The sequence below is a fragment of the Pseudorca crassidens genome, chromosome 18 (genome assembly GCF_039906515.1).
Source record: "Pseudorca crassidens isolate mPseCra1 chromosome 18, mPseCra1.hap1, whole genome shotgun sequence".
Classification (NCBI taxonomy): Eukaryota; Metazoa; Chordata; class Mammalia; order Artiodactyla; family Delphinidae; genus Pseudorca; species Pseudorca crassidens.
In genome coordinates this window covers 11,988,118-12,003,046 of record NC_090313.1, presented here as the reverse complement: position 1 = coordinate 12,003,046, position 14,929 = coordinate 11,988,118, and the positions used below count along the sequence as shown (strand labels likewise).

General features: G+C 50.4%; 1 pseudogene; it reads right to left on the bottom strand.

The window, feature by feature from the left end:
* Nucleotides 1-12,278: 12,278 nt before the first annotated feature.
* On the bottom strand, nucleotides 12,279-13,344 carry LOC137211471 (G-protein coupled receptor 183-like; annotated as a pseudogene).
* Between the last annotated feature and the right edge of the window lie 1,585 nt (nucleotides 13,345-14,929).

Genomic DNA, 14,929 nt, shown 5'->3' with positions numbered 1-14,929 from the left:
TGTAAAACCCTTCTTTCGGTAGCCTGTACCTGACCCCAGCCTTTCCTGTGCATCAAGCCGCCAGGGTTAGAGGTCCTTTCAAAACCCCCCAGTGGGCATGGAGGGTCAGGGCTCCCTCCTCAGCAGGCTGGGTCCTGTCCAGTTTAAATCTACACAGACATAAATATGACACCTAAATCAAGTGTCCATAAATCAACACCTGCTGGTGCCTTAAGGACCTGTTTAAAGAGGCAAAGCTCACTTGTTTTGTTCAAGCAAAACAGTCAAGCAAATAATTGGAAAAGCCAGCCCCTCAGCAGAGTGGACAGAGACAGCCCCGGTGTCAGCAGAACAAGTAAAGCCCAACACCCACTCCCAGCCTGTCTTATTTCTGAGTGTTTCTATGAGGGGCCATTTTAAACATCTATGAAATTTCTAAATTTGGAGCTCAAAACCACTCCAAATTTGAGGATACTGTTGCTTTGGGCAGAGGAGGGAAGGAAGTGGATATATGGGAAGAGGGCATGGGGCATACAGGGTGCCTGTTTCACTCTTGTTTTTAATATTTTACATAGATGCTGTACGTAGTATAGGGGTTCAGAATGAGCTATAATGAGGATTATTTTGAGCTAAAGGCAGTTGAGATCCTGTGGGTTCAAGGGAAACTACTGCCCTTCCCCTTACTACCTAGAAGAGTTGAAACGGGATTTTTCCCAGGAAAGAATTATTACCAGAGACAAATTTCACCAAAGTGGCCCCATCTGTGTGTCAGGACAAACATCTAATTACCCAACATCTGCTCTTCTTCTCGTCCTGTGAGTGACCCTCCCATCCTCAGAAGCCCCGACCCCGTTCCTCAGCTCAGGATGGCGTCTAGACCTCATTTTATCTTTCTGTCTCTGACCCTCTTGTGTATGTGGGCTTCCTGTACATACGAAAAACTAAATTGTATTTTCTCTGTCTAATGTCAATTTAATTCTTAGACCAGCCTGAAGAACCTAGAAGGTTAGAGGAAACCTAACCAACAGTACTCTTCTGTATTACAAAATATTCAACAAAAAGTTGAAACTCTCCAAAGAAATCTCACATCCCCCCTTAAGAGCTTGCAGACTTCTTCCAGAGGTTCAGACCGAGAGGGCCTAGTGCATCCCCTACGTTGGGAGGGCCCCAGGGCCCAGGCTGGCAGAATGTGGCTGCAGCCCCAGGGCATTAGAATGGGGGTGGTGGGGGGAAGACAGCATCCTTGGGGAACTTCTCCTACTGTGCCACTCATTTCACAGTGAGGACACTTGCAGCCGAGCTCCTGGTAGAGATCTGGGGAGGGCACAGCATGTCCTCAGGACTTTCCATGGATTCAGACACTTTCCGGGAGATTCCTTACATGGTCCAAACCTTATCCCACCTGTCCAAAGCTGGTGGATATCCTCAGAGTGCCAGACCCAGGCCTCCTCTGGACTGTGATATCTGGTGGGGCTTGTGGCTTGGGTGGGAATTAATCCACTTCGGTCCCATCTATGCTCCCAGCCTAACCATGGTGGGGTCCAGTTGAAACAGGAGGGAAGGGGGCAAGGCACAACCTTCGAAAGAATGACATAGCCATAGGACATGACAAAAACTGGTCAGAACCAACTAGGTCCAAGATGGCGGAATACGACTTCCAGTAACCTTGAGCCTCACTATACGCTCATTGTCATACATTAGCTGCTAAATGCCACACCCACCAGCGCCCCGACAGTTCTGAGGCCAACCATAAAAGGCCAAAAGGTGGGCGGTGGCCCAATACCTGGAAATCTCTGTCCCTTCCCCGAAATAAGTGGAAGAATCCTCCACTCATTAGCCGGTGAAATTACCCAGCCCATAAAAACTAACCACGCCATGTTTCGGGTCTCTCTCGCCTTCTGAGATGGGCCACACTCTGTCTGTGGAGTGTGTTTCTCTCTGAATAAATCCACTTCTTACCTATCACTTTGTCTCCCACTGAATTCTTTGTATGAAGCAAGACATCAAGAACCTCAAATTCACTGGGAACACAAAAGCGCCTCAGGTGCAGGACAAAGACCTACTGGGACTGAGGACTGAGGAAGGGGCTGGGACCCGGGGCCTGGGGCCAGCACCCCACAGAGCAGGATGACGCGTTCCAGAACCAGCTGCAGCGCTCCAGGGGACCCTCCCAGAACCTGAGCTGAGTGACGCTCCTGGTGAACCTGACAGGTAACCAGCGATTCTATGAATGCCAGTCGTTCACCACTGCCTGCCTCACGCACCAAGGGATGAAATAACCGCACTAAACCCCTGTGGGCAAGGGCTTCGCCACCAGCTCTGCCCCAGCTTCGCCCACTTCCCCGGGGGTCCGACAAGTGAGTGAGTGAGGATGCGAAAAATTAACAAAATACAGTCTCCGCCATCTGGGGGAGTGGCCACTCTAAAGCATTCCTGGACCTACTTCTGTGTGTGTGTGTGTGTGTGTGTGTGTGTGTGTGTGTGTGTGTGTGTGTGTGTGTGTGTGTGTGTGTGTGTGTGTGTGTGTGTGTAGGCTTCCCCACATCGACAGGACATTCTCAGATGCCAGCAGGTGTCCAAGAATTCAATAGAATCAGATTCCACAGGTGAAGGGCTCGGTCCCACGAGATGCTTCCACTTCAGGTACCAGTCACGAGCCCAGGTTGTTACCTGTACTTCTGACCACCTGGCTATAACTCAGAGTCCCCACAACCTCCTCCTCGGGTTCGGCTAATTTACAAGCACAGCTCACAGAACTAGGAAAACTCATTTGCTCACTAGATTACCGATTTGTTTTAAAAGGATATTAAAAGATAGGAATCCACAGGCAGATGAAGAGATGCATAGGGTGAGGTAAGGGGAAAGGGTGCGGAGCTTCTGCGCTATGTCTGAGCCCCACTCTCCCCAGATCTCTACGTGTTCACCAACCCAGAAGCCTCTGAACCCTGTCCTTGGGGGTCTTATGGAGGCTTCATTACATAAGCACGATTGATTAAATCACTGGCAATTGGCCGTTGATTCGACCTCCAGCCCCTCTTCCCTCCCTGCAAGTCAGGGGGTGAGACAGAAAGTTCCAACCCTCTAATCAGATGGTTAGTTCTCCTGGCAATCAGCCCCCATCCTTAGATGCTTCCAAAAATCACCTCATTCTTATAACAGAAGACACCTACATCATTCTCTACACTTAGGATATTCCAAGGGTTTAGGAGCTGTGAGCCAGGAAATGTGGATGCAGACCAAATATATATGAGAAATAATTTTGGTCATCTGAATGACCAAATATATATATTTCTTATGACTGACAATATTGCTCCACTATTTCTAATACAAATGGCACCTGCCAAAAGCCCTCTCGTCCTAGGCTGGGAACTGGTAGTTAGTCAGTTAATCTTACAAAGTTGGGTAAAATGCAGAACATATATACACACACAAACGGGCCCTGATTTACAGTAGTTTGACTTATAATTTTCCGACTTTAAGATCATATGAAACTGATACGTATTCAGTAGAGACCATACTTTGAATTCTGAATTTTGATCTTTTCCTAGGTTGGCAATATTCTTTTCAGTCCGATCCTCTTCCATGATGCTGGGAGTGGCAGCCGCAGCTCCCTGTCAGCCTTGTGATCACAAGGGTCAACAACCATTCTGCACCCAGACAGCCATTCTGCTTTGCACCGTCAGTACAGTATTCAGTACATTATATGAGGTACTCAACACTTTTTTTAAAAAGTAGGCTTTGTGTTAGATGATCCTGCCCAGCTGTGGGCTAGTGTAAGTGTTCTGAGAACGTTTAAGGTAGGCTGAGCTAAGCTGGGATGTTTGGTAGGTTAGGTGTATTGATGCATTTCGACTTAGGATATTTTCAACTTACAGTGGGTTTATCATAAATCAAGGAAGACCTGTATATATACATACATATGTGCATACATACATATATGCTTATGTATTGTGTATGTATACACAGAAGCCCATATAGTAAATATTTTAAGTTAAAACTTGTCAATGTAATTAATTCACCAGTCTTCTGGTGTTGATGTCGCCAAGGCCTTTTTTATTTTTTTTAATCATAGTTGTACTAATTAGAAACTTGTGTCTTTCATAATCCACACCCATATTGCATCATTTATGAGTTCCAGTTTGGATTTTTTAATTACAGTTAGCCCCAGAACTCAGCAAAGCAATCAGATTGTGCGTCATCTTGGATTTTTACATTTCTTCCAACGTCCTATAAATGTTACACTCATATCTATTTTGACAGCACATTTGGTTTTGTAAGCAATTCACCTTTATCAAACTTTCGAAAGCCTTCAACTGAGTTCTTGTAACAACAACTCTTTCTTTTTGCCTTTATACTTTAATTGGTTTATGTAATACTTATTTAATTTTGATAGCAACTGATGTGAAAAGGTTTGGGAACAAACACAGCTGTCTCTTGGGGTGCACAGGGCCCCAGTTTTGGGCACAGAAGAACAGGGGCTGGGGAGAGGCCACCAGTCACAAGCAGGCTGTGAGTGGTGGGCAACCCTCAGACCCACACGACTCCTGAGATGGCTAAGTGCGGTCCGCTAAGAGAATTTCTATCGTAGCATCAATCAAGGATAACGAGAAAGGCATTCATATTAGGAGAACCGCCAAAGAGGTCTCCCAAAGGGCGGCAGTAAGAAAGTTTAGTGGCCTCTGCCCCTGATTCCTTATTCCGCTGCCTAGATGGCCCCCAAAACCTCACTGAGCTGGAACAAGTGAGTAACAGGGTGTCACCAGTTCCAGTGCCACGATTAGGGGACAGGGTTTCTTGCTCAGCATCCCAGGCGCAGCAAGCCTGTCTCCCAGCTCCCAGCTTCCCTGCCTCCAACCGCGAGGTCCTAGGAAGAGCACTGTTTGGGAGGGGGGTTTCCCCCTCTGACCCTTCTTGAGCTCTTGTGGCTGGACTAATAATAAAATTGACCCAAGACAGACTAACAGGAGAGAAAGAAACAAATATGAATTCTTACGCAGGGAGGTCTCATAGAAACAAGACCTAAGAAGTGGCCAAAGGAGGCAGCTTCTATACTTTTTAGACAAAGAAACAAATTTGTGAGGAAATGACAGGACAAAGACACTTTGGCTTTGGTGCTTAATTAGTGAAGAATCTAAACAGAATGTGGGCATGGGGTAGTCAATGAAATAAGTAACAAGGTTTGCTTATCCAGGCTTTCTGCCCGAACTCTCCCTCTCTGGAGTTTAGGGTGTCCTTCTACTTCCAGGTGCAGGGAGTGGACCTTTCGTAGGAGAGATTTATTTCCTGCCTTCAGGGAGACAGAGACAGGGTCAGAGTGTCCCTCTTACATCAGCTCTTTCTTAAGTAACTTTAATTCAAAATAACCAATATGCCATTGGTGCACATTTGGGGACACATTTGGGGGCCCCCTGCCCTGGGCCCCGACAGCATCGACCAGACGTTCCGCGCAGTTGTTGCTGAGCGGGGCGTCCCCAGCCTCCCTCTCCCTGGCTCTGCCCTCCTCTCTCCTCCTCCCCTCTCTTTTCAGGTTTCTCTCCAACACTGTTTGATACCAGCCCCACGCCAGCCATTGTTTTCCCAGATGAGGGCGGACACCAGCCTGAGGCTAAACCTCTGAACTGAATCAAGTCCCCCCACCGAAGTCAAAACGAAAGCTGCCAAAGATACACCAAGACAGGCACCGGGCAAACCCCGCGGACTCACAGGAAACCAGGCTGCGCCTGCTGGGCTTGCCCGTCGCGCCCGCAGAAATCCCGGTGCTCAGAGCTGGAAGGACATCAGCCGGCATCTTGATGAACATCCTCCTTTCGCCCTTGAGGCCAGGTTCTGGAGCTGCCAGCGACTCACCGAGGCTGCCCGGGGCCCAGTAGGCCTTTTAGAGAAAGAAAGAAAACCGGTGAGAATAATAACATTCACTGTGTCTTGGCTTCCGTCATTCTTTCAACAGGTGGTAGGAGGTGTGAAGTTTGAAAGAGACCAGGATCCACTTACTTTCCTTAAATCAGGTGGAGAGATGAAGACTACTGTACCGTCTGGCGGGGGCTGCCATGAAGTCCCACAGGCTGGGGGGCTTCAAGAACAGGAGTTAATTTCCTCACCGTTCTGGAGGCTGGAAGTCTGAGGTCAAGGTGTCGGCAGGGCTGGTTTCCTCTGAGGTCTCTCTCCTTGGCTTGTAGATGCCGTCTTCTCCCTCTGTCTTCGCATGGTCATCCCTCTGTGTGTGCCTGTGTCTTAATCTCCTCTTCTTATAAGGACACCAGTCATCTTGGATTAAGGCCCACCCTCATGACTTCATTTTACCTCTTTAAAGACCTTGTCTCCAAATACAGTCCCATTCCAAGATATTGGGGGGTTAGGACTTGCGCATATGAATTGGGAAGTGGGGAACACAATTCAGCCCCTAATACCTTTTCCAGCTTCTGGATTGTTGTTCTGTCCCTCACACACGCACATACACACACTGCCTTAGCAGACCTGGAAGGAAGTACACTGATAACGGTCACCTGGCCCTTTCCTGACCTTTGTATTTGATTCTGAGCTGGCAGCACCTCTGGGATTTCCTTTGTGCCTCAGAGTGTTGTTTTGTGCCTCAGAATCCATTGCTTTGATTTTGTCAAAAACGTCTCCCGGGCTTCCCTGGTGGTGCAGTGGTTGAGGGTCCGCCTGCCGATGCAGGGGACGCGGGTTCGTGCCCCGGTCCGGGAAGATCCCATATGCCGCGGAGCAGCTGGGCCCGTGAGCCATGGCCGCTGAGCCTGCGCGTCCGGAGCCTGTGCTCCGCAACGGGAGAGGCCACAACGGTGAGAGGCCCACGTACCGCAAAAAAAAAAGGACACGACACTGACAAAATGCCCCTTCTCACCCGACTCCACAGTGATGCAGAAAGGAGGCAGGTAACCTGCCTCATCGCACCTGAATAATAATAAAACCTACATTTTAAAGCAGACCGTCCACTCCCCCTGGAAATAACATCCACTTCATGCTCCCCAGTCTGACTGAAGTCTGACCCTAGACTTCTCTTCTAGGCTTCAGGCCTTAGATGTCCTGCTTTGTACTGTACACCTCCATACGCCCGTCCCAGGGGCACCCAAGCCCACCTTCTCCCTATAGCTTCTCCTCTGTTCCCAACCTTGGGAGTGATACCACCATCAATCCAACTGTCTATCCCCAAACCTGGGAGTCCTCCTGGTCTCCCCAACCTCTCCTCCTGTAGTTCATCAGTCTCCACTGGACACTTAGCACATTGTGTGTCCTTGTCTGGTTACAATTGTATGTGTCACCTTCTGGTCTGTGATCCATGAGTTTTAGGGGCCGTGGCTCCATTATCCCCACTGTATCCTCAGAGCCTAGGCTAATACTTGATAAATGTATGAATTAATGAAGAAGTGAATGTTGGGGAGGAATCCGGCCCCGAGACAGAATTGTAAGTTACAAGAGAAGCGGCGTGTCGCCAGCCTGTCCTTTCTGCAGGGCTCTCTCCCGTCCCCCTGAGCTGCCACCTACTGTCAGGGGCAGCAGCAGATAGAGCTGATGAGTGTTCCTGGGACTGAATGTCTGGTAATGTCCTACCTCTGTCAGTTTCTGGGACTTTACCCTTTGTGTGCAGCCGGCCAAAGGGAATACTGTGAAGCATTAGCGTTAAGCACACAGACAGACACGCAGGAGGGCGCCTCACTGGCTTGGGACGGGCCACCTCCCCTGCCTGCCCCACTGCGGAGCTACCAAGGCAACAGGGCACATGTCCGGGCTTCCTGGAATCAAAGAATGTGAGCACTGGAAGGTGGTGTAGACCTCAAGATTTCAACAATTACAGAGGAAACGGCATCCCTGTCACGAGGGATTCATGTGGCCTGAGGTGTGACCTGACCTTCAGGGTTGGAGTCCCCACGGGGGGGCACAGTCCATCCCTGAGCCTGGGCCCACAACCCACACACACGCCAGAGGGACTTTGTCTCTGTGTCTGCCCCGTATGCAGTCACTTGGCGAAGAGAGAAAACTGTAGTGAAAGCTGGACCGTGGTTAACTTGTGGTTTGTGGCGATGCCAGGGGAGCAGGAATTCTCAGTGAAAATGAGATTTCTGGAGAATGCCGAGAGCCCGTAGAGACATTTGGGTATCTACCAGCTCAATTTATGAAACTCCGTTCTTCCTCCTTAAAATGTCAAGCAATTAAAATGCTTAGACATCATCATGAGACCCTCCACCCAAGGGGAGAATCTCCCCGACACCTCCTCTGGTTGTCTGTGCCCCGGAATGGGACTCAGGGCTCCTCATTACAGAGCCCATGCTGCCCTGGGCCCTACACATTCCTCTGAACTCAGGTCCCACATGCAGAGTGAGGGGACCCTCCGAGGGGGTCACTCTGATGCTTCCATTTTGACATGAGGTTGTCTTGATTGGACCTGAAAAACAAACCATGGCAGTTCAACTTTTTTTGGACCAACTAGTGTTTAAAACAGACCCCTTTTACTCCTTCCTCCAAGTCTCATCTTGGACATGGGGCTCTGATGTGGTATAATAGGGGCTTAGAGCTGGAGAGGGGTCAGGGATGGGATGAGAGTCAGAGAAGAGTGTCTGGAAACAGGGGTGCTCAGAAATGGGTGGGTGTTATAAGTAGGATTTTGTCCCCCAAAATAAGATTAAGTCCTAACCCCCAGAACCTGTGACTATGACCTTAATTGGAAATAGGTGTAATCAAGTTAAGGTGAAGTCTTGGCAGGTGTAATCAAGTTAAAATGAGGTCATAATGGTTCGCCTAATCCAAAACGACTAGCCATAAAAAGAAACGAAACTGAGTTATTTGTAGTGAGGTGGATGGACCTAGAGTCTGTCATACAGAGTGAAGGAAGTCAGAAAGAGAAAAACAAATACCGTATGCTAACACATATATATGGAAACTAAACAAAAAATGGTTCTGAAGAACCTAGGGGCAGGACAGGAATAAAGACGCAGACGTAGAGAATGGACTTGGGGACACGGGGTGGGGGAAGGGTAAGCTGGGATGAAGTGAGAGAGTGGCATGGACATATATACACTACGAAATGTAAAACAGATAGCTAGTGGGAAGCAGCTGCATAGCACAGGGAGATCAGCTCGGTGCTTTGTGACCACCCAGAGGGGTGGGATAAGGAGGGTGGGAGGGAGACGCAAGAGGGAGGGGATATGGGGATATATGTATACATACAGCTGATTCACTTTGTTATACAGCAGAAACTAACACAACATTGTAAAGCAATTATACTTTCTTTCAATAAAGATGTTGAAAAAAAATGACTGGTGTCCTTAGCAAAAGAAGAAAATGCCGCATGAAGACGGAGGCACGTGGGGAGAGGACCATGTGGAGATGGAGGCGGAGATGGGGCGATGCTTTATAAGCCAAGGAATGCCAACAGCTGCCAGCAAATTGCCGGAAGCTGGTGGTGACCTGGAACAGCCTCCCTCACAGCCTCAGGAGGAACCAGCCCTCCCGACACCTTGATTTTGAACTTCTGGCCTCCAGAACTGCACGAGAAGGTTTTTGTTGTTTTAAGTCACCTGGTTGATGGTACTTTATTACAGCAGCCCCAGCAAACTCATACCGTGGGCGAGAGAGTTGCTGGCGTCTCCAAGGACCCCTCAGGCCAGTTTTCTCAAGGCTGAGCTGCAGCAGGAGGGCTTGTTAGGACACTGAGCGCTGGGCCCCCCCGCCAGACCAGCCGGTTCAGCAGGTCTGCCGTGGCCCAAGAATGTGCATTTCTAACAAGTCTCCAGGTGGTGGTGACACTGTTCTTCCAGGGACCACACTTCGAGAACCCCTGCTCTGGGGGCCTGGGTGTGGCCTGGGCATTGGGACCTTCTGGTCCCGGTAATGATGAGATGTCTATCCCTGCTGATATGAGTTGTGCCAGCCCACTTGGCAAACTTCCGTAGCCACAGCCAGTTTTCATTTAAATGCTGTCTGTAGTTTTGAGTGGTTTACACAGGTGCTGGTTCATGAAACACCACCTCCACCACACACACACTGACCCCATGTGGTAGATGTTATAGTCCCTATTGTTACAGACAAGGAAAATGAGGCTCAGGCGTGGGTGTGAGTCCTCAGCAGGACGCTTCTCCCTCCTGAGTCCCTGAGCTCGGGCGTCTGCACTCTGAGCCCGGCTCTGGAACATCCCTGGCTGGTTCAGTCCTCAGAATTCAGATTTCCCTCTTTGTAAGTCACACCCGTCATCGCCTTGTCTGAATACAGAGCCATCACCCTCCTCCTGCGGCAGTGCTGGAAGCCGGCAGTGCACCGGGCCTCGGCTTTCCCCGACCCATTGTTGCTGCTTCCGGCCGGAGCTCACGATCTCGTCCTCTTTCCTGATCCTGTTTGGTTCCCAATTGCCCTCCGGATGTGACTTCCTCCTTTCTGTTTCCAGGTGCTCAGCACAAACCAGCCCCAAGCAGCTTTGGATGTGAGGAGCCTGACGAGCAGCGAGGACAGGTGATGAGAAATGCTTGGGAGGATGGCCAAGAAGGATTTGTAACGTCCGGAGTCAGACAGGTCTGCAGCCCTGCTGGCCTGGCCGCTCTCCACGGAGGAAGCCCCTGGCTGTGAGGGCAGCAAACTGCAGGCTGGCCAGGCCCTCTCTTGCCACCTCCATGCCCTTTGATGAGGGCTGGGTTAGTGCAAACAGGGTGTGTGAGCTTTTCACCCCAGCCAGGTGTGGACATGAGCTGTGGGCTCCTGTGAGAGGTACTCAGGGTGCAGAGATGGGCCTTTCAGCTGAGGTTCTGCACCTTCAATCCACAGGCCCCAAGAGCAGACTTGCAAATTCTTCCAGCCTTTAAACACCATTCCTGCCCCAGCCGCAGGCAGGAAGCACCCTCTACCACGAGCACCACGTCCCCAGGATCGATGTTCAGTGCTGGGACCTGTCTGGCCACAGGGGCCACAGCTCCGTGTCTGTGGGTCACTCTGGAGCTGAGTGTCCTCCCGTCCCCGAGCCCAGCGGAGCCAGAGTCGGGGGCTGGATGGAAGAGAAGCGCGCCCAGAGCCTCGACATGAGCCCCTGAGAGCCTCTCCTGGGACACAGCAGCATGAGAAGAAGGAAGCTCATCAGCTCAAACCAGCGAGGGCGGACTGAGCACCAGCTCCCGTCCCAGGAGTAACATGGACTGTGATGCGGGGGGCTGAGAGGAGGAGGCCGTGCCCCGGACGTCTCAGGAGCTGACAGTCTGGTGCCCCGTGAGACAGCCCCCTCTCAGGAGAGCCACCGTGAAGCTCTGCGCACGAGAGTCAAGTGCCCCAAACTTGGAACTTGGGAGGTGGAAGCAGCTGATCGTCTGGAGCAGGAGGCCACTGTCGGTCAGGGACCAGGGACGACCTCAGGGGGGACCCGTCTGGAGCCGGAGCTTTGGGGTAGGGTCAAGGGGGCGCCGCGGAGGCCGTGAGCATGTTGCTTTGGGCCCGTGCCGCGGAGACAGACGTCACACTGGCCCTGGTGCTCCCCGCACGTTGGCAGGGAAATGCGTGTTTTATTTTACAGAACTCAACATCGCCCAAGTGGAAACGCTCTGTGCCTTGTTTTAAACTCAAGAAAGCGCCGGAAAGGTTTGTTTTGACCGAATGGAAACAACACTCCCATGGATAAGCACTTTCTGACACACACAAAACAAATGAAAAGCTCGTGCCCACTTTCCTGACTTTCTCCCCCAGCGATGTCCCCAGTCACACATGTCATAAGGGGCTTGGGACCAGATTCAGACTCTTCCTACAAAAGTGCACAACACCCAGTCCCTCGCCCCACTCCCCCGACGCCAGAGGCGGCTGGGCCAGTAACTTGGAGTCAGTGCGTCCTCCCCATGTTTTCTGACTTTCTCAGGAGAACCTTGGCATTTTTGTAAACGTTAGCGCCAAGCTTTTAGAAATTTAGGGGTTTTTTTTTTGAGGGGGGGACTATTTTTACTCTTTCCAACAACTTGCCACCCCAATTTGGAAACCTTGTCTAAATTGTGGATCTGGTACTCAGCCAATGATTCTTTTGGTTGTGACTGCATTTGCTGTGAAAATATTCTTTTCCTGGAAGAAACCGCACACCCTTCAGAGGCCAAGGACGCAGTGGCGTTTGTTAGGATACATCAGAGGTCGGTTCACCGTAAAGCTAATGAGTGCAAGCTCCAGGGCTCCTCACTTACCATCCAAGACCTTGTACCTAATTTTACATCTATTGTTTTGTATTCTTTTTCTTAAAGAACCCACACCCGTCCAAATTGTATAAGCTTTGAGCCCCCAACCCTGGACCCCCTACCCCCAGATGCAGTCTTAAAGCCCACGACCTATTAGACCTCATTCTCCTCTAAGGGCAAGGAGCCTCCAGTCTGGCTGATATTTTGTGCTTCTGAGGAACTTTTTCCCGGGGCGGGGGAGTCGGAGGATGTGACGCTTTGAGCTTCCAAATGCTGAGGAGCCATTTCCTGTAACGCGTAGATGCGAAGAAGTAAATGATGGGGTCGATGCTGCAGTTCAAGTTCATGAGGCACACCGTGAGCTGAAGGCACAGTTTGAAAGCCCTCTGCTCGGGGCAGGTTGGCTGGTGGAGCACCTTTCTCACCATGAACCGGATGACATTGAAGTGGTAGGGGATGAAGCACACAAGCACGGCCACCAGCACCACCAGGGTGAGCAGGCAGGCCCTGCGGTGGTGCCCCTTCCCGCTTGTCAGAGGGTTGTCCCGGGCCGTCCTCACAGCTTCATGGTGATCCTCACGTAGCAGAAGAGAATGACGCCCACCGGCCCGCAGAAGCTCAGAGCGGAGATCACTAGGACCACGGCGGGCAGCGTGAGCACTGGCTGGACGCTGTCATACTCCATGCAGGTCAGCCTGCCGGCCACGAGCTTGGTCATGGAGAGCAGGAGCAGGGGCGCCGTCTGCAGAGACAACAGGACCCACACAGCCACACAGATGAGCCTGGCCCGCCGGGGTCCACGGAGCCGGAGACACTGGTGGGTGCGGACCACAGCCACGTAACGGTCCACGCTCACGCATGCCATCAGGTAGATCCCTGAATAAGTGTTCACATAGGATATGAAGGCCATCAGCCTGCAGAGCCCTTCACCGAAAGGCCAGCTGAAGTCCAACACGTAGTAGGCGATCTTTCCGGGCAGGGCCAGGGTGAACAGGAGGTCGGACACTGCCAGGTGGACCAGGTAGACATTTGTTGAGTTGATCTTCTTGCCCTTTTGATAAGCAAGGCGAAGGGCAAGGATGTTTCCCAGGGTGCCGAAGACCAAGAGGGCTGTGTAGAACAAAGAGAGCATCACGCTGGCCACCCGGGGTGGGTGGCGAGGAAGGCAGGAGTCGGCGTGGTGGACGAGGCTGTCTGGGTCAGCCGTGCAGGAAGCCATGTCATAGAGGTCCTTGGGGAGACAAAAAATTAAAATGTAACATTGTATCTGTGGGGTTAACGCCTCTATTGAGTAATACTTAATAATTTGCTGAAGCCACATGCCCGTGAAAAGCATATATCTTTATTTTTAACTTTTATTGGATTATAGTTGATTTACAATGTTGTGTTAGTTTCAGGTGTGCAGCAAAGTGATTCAGTTACATATACATATACATATATTCATTCTTTTTTAGATTCTTTTCTCATATAGGTTATCACAGATGGAGTTCCCTGTGCTTTACAGCAGGCCCTGTTGGTTATATCTTATATATAGTAGTGTGTGTATGTTCATCCCAAGCTCCTGATTTATCCCTTCCCTCAGTGTTTCCCCTTTGGTAACCATCAGTTTGTTTTCAATATCTGTAAGTCTGTTTCTGTTTTGTAAATGGGTAAAGAAGATGTGGTACATACAAGCCTACCTCTTTTGAAGTAAATTTATGTGGACGTGTGACATACCGTTCCACTCACTGTTGCTATGTAACAAATTACCCCCAGAATTTAGCAACTTAAAACACTTTATTATTTTCACGGTCAGGTTTTGAACAGGACACAGTGGGATTGGCTTTTCTCTGCTGCCCACTGTTGGGAGCCTCAGCTGGGAAGAATCGACGGCTGAGGGTTACTCAGTGGCAGGGGCTGGGACCACCCGGAGGTGATTTTACTCAAATGACGCTGACTTTGGGCCGAAGCCTCAACTGGACTGTCAGCTACAGCACCTGCACGAGGCTTCCTCGTGAGGCAGGGGCTTCCTCGCAGCATGGTGGCCTGCAGGTACCTCAGTTTCTTACACAGTAGGTGGAGGCTCCAAAAGAAAGTGTCCCGGAAACCAGGTAGAATCTCCGTCTATTAACCACGTGTCTTATTGTCTATATTCTAGTGCTCTGACATCTTGGGGCCTGGCTGACCCTGGAGGGGCTGCCCAGTGATGTGGCATGGCCCCTCTTCTTGGGGTCTGTAAGTAACGAGCTCTCTTTTTCAACAGCAATCATCCCCTGATCTGTGGGCCTTCCTGACCCTCAGATTTTCTATGAACACACTGTACTCAGAAACACTGCATCAGCTTTTCTAAGCTGGCCCGGGAAGTGTGGTATCATCATGTCCGCCTTCTGCTGTTACAAGTGAGTCACAAGCCCACCCAGAATCAAGAAGAGGAGACATAGCTCCCATCTCTCAATAGGAGGCAGGTCAAAGAATTTGCAGCCATTTACAAATCACAACACACATGCAAAAGTGTGCACAAATCGTGAAAGTAGAGCTTGACGATTTTCATAAAGTGAACACGTCTGTGTGATTAGCCCCCAGATTAGGAGACACCTCACCAGCACCCCCAGAAGCTCTCCTTTGCCCCCCCCAGCCTCTACCTCCACTCAAGGGTAATCAATATCCTAACTTCGAAAATCACAACTCAGTATGCCTGCTTCTGAACTTTAAGTAAATGAAATCATACGCCATGGGTGCGTGTATTCTCACCCACAGAGCTTCTCTGGGTCAGCATTAGTTTGTGAGATTCACCCACGCTGTAGTGTAGTTGTGGTTTGTTCCTT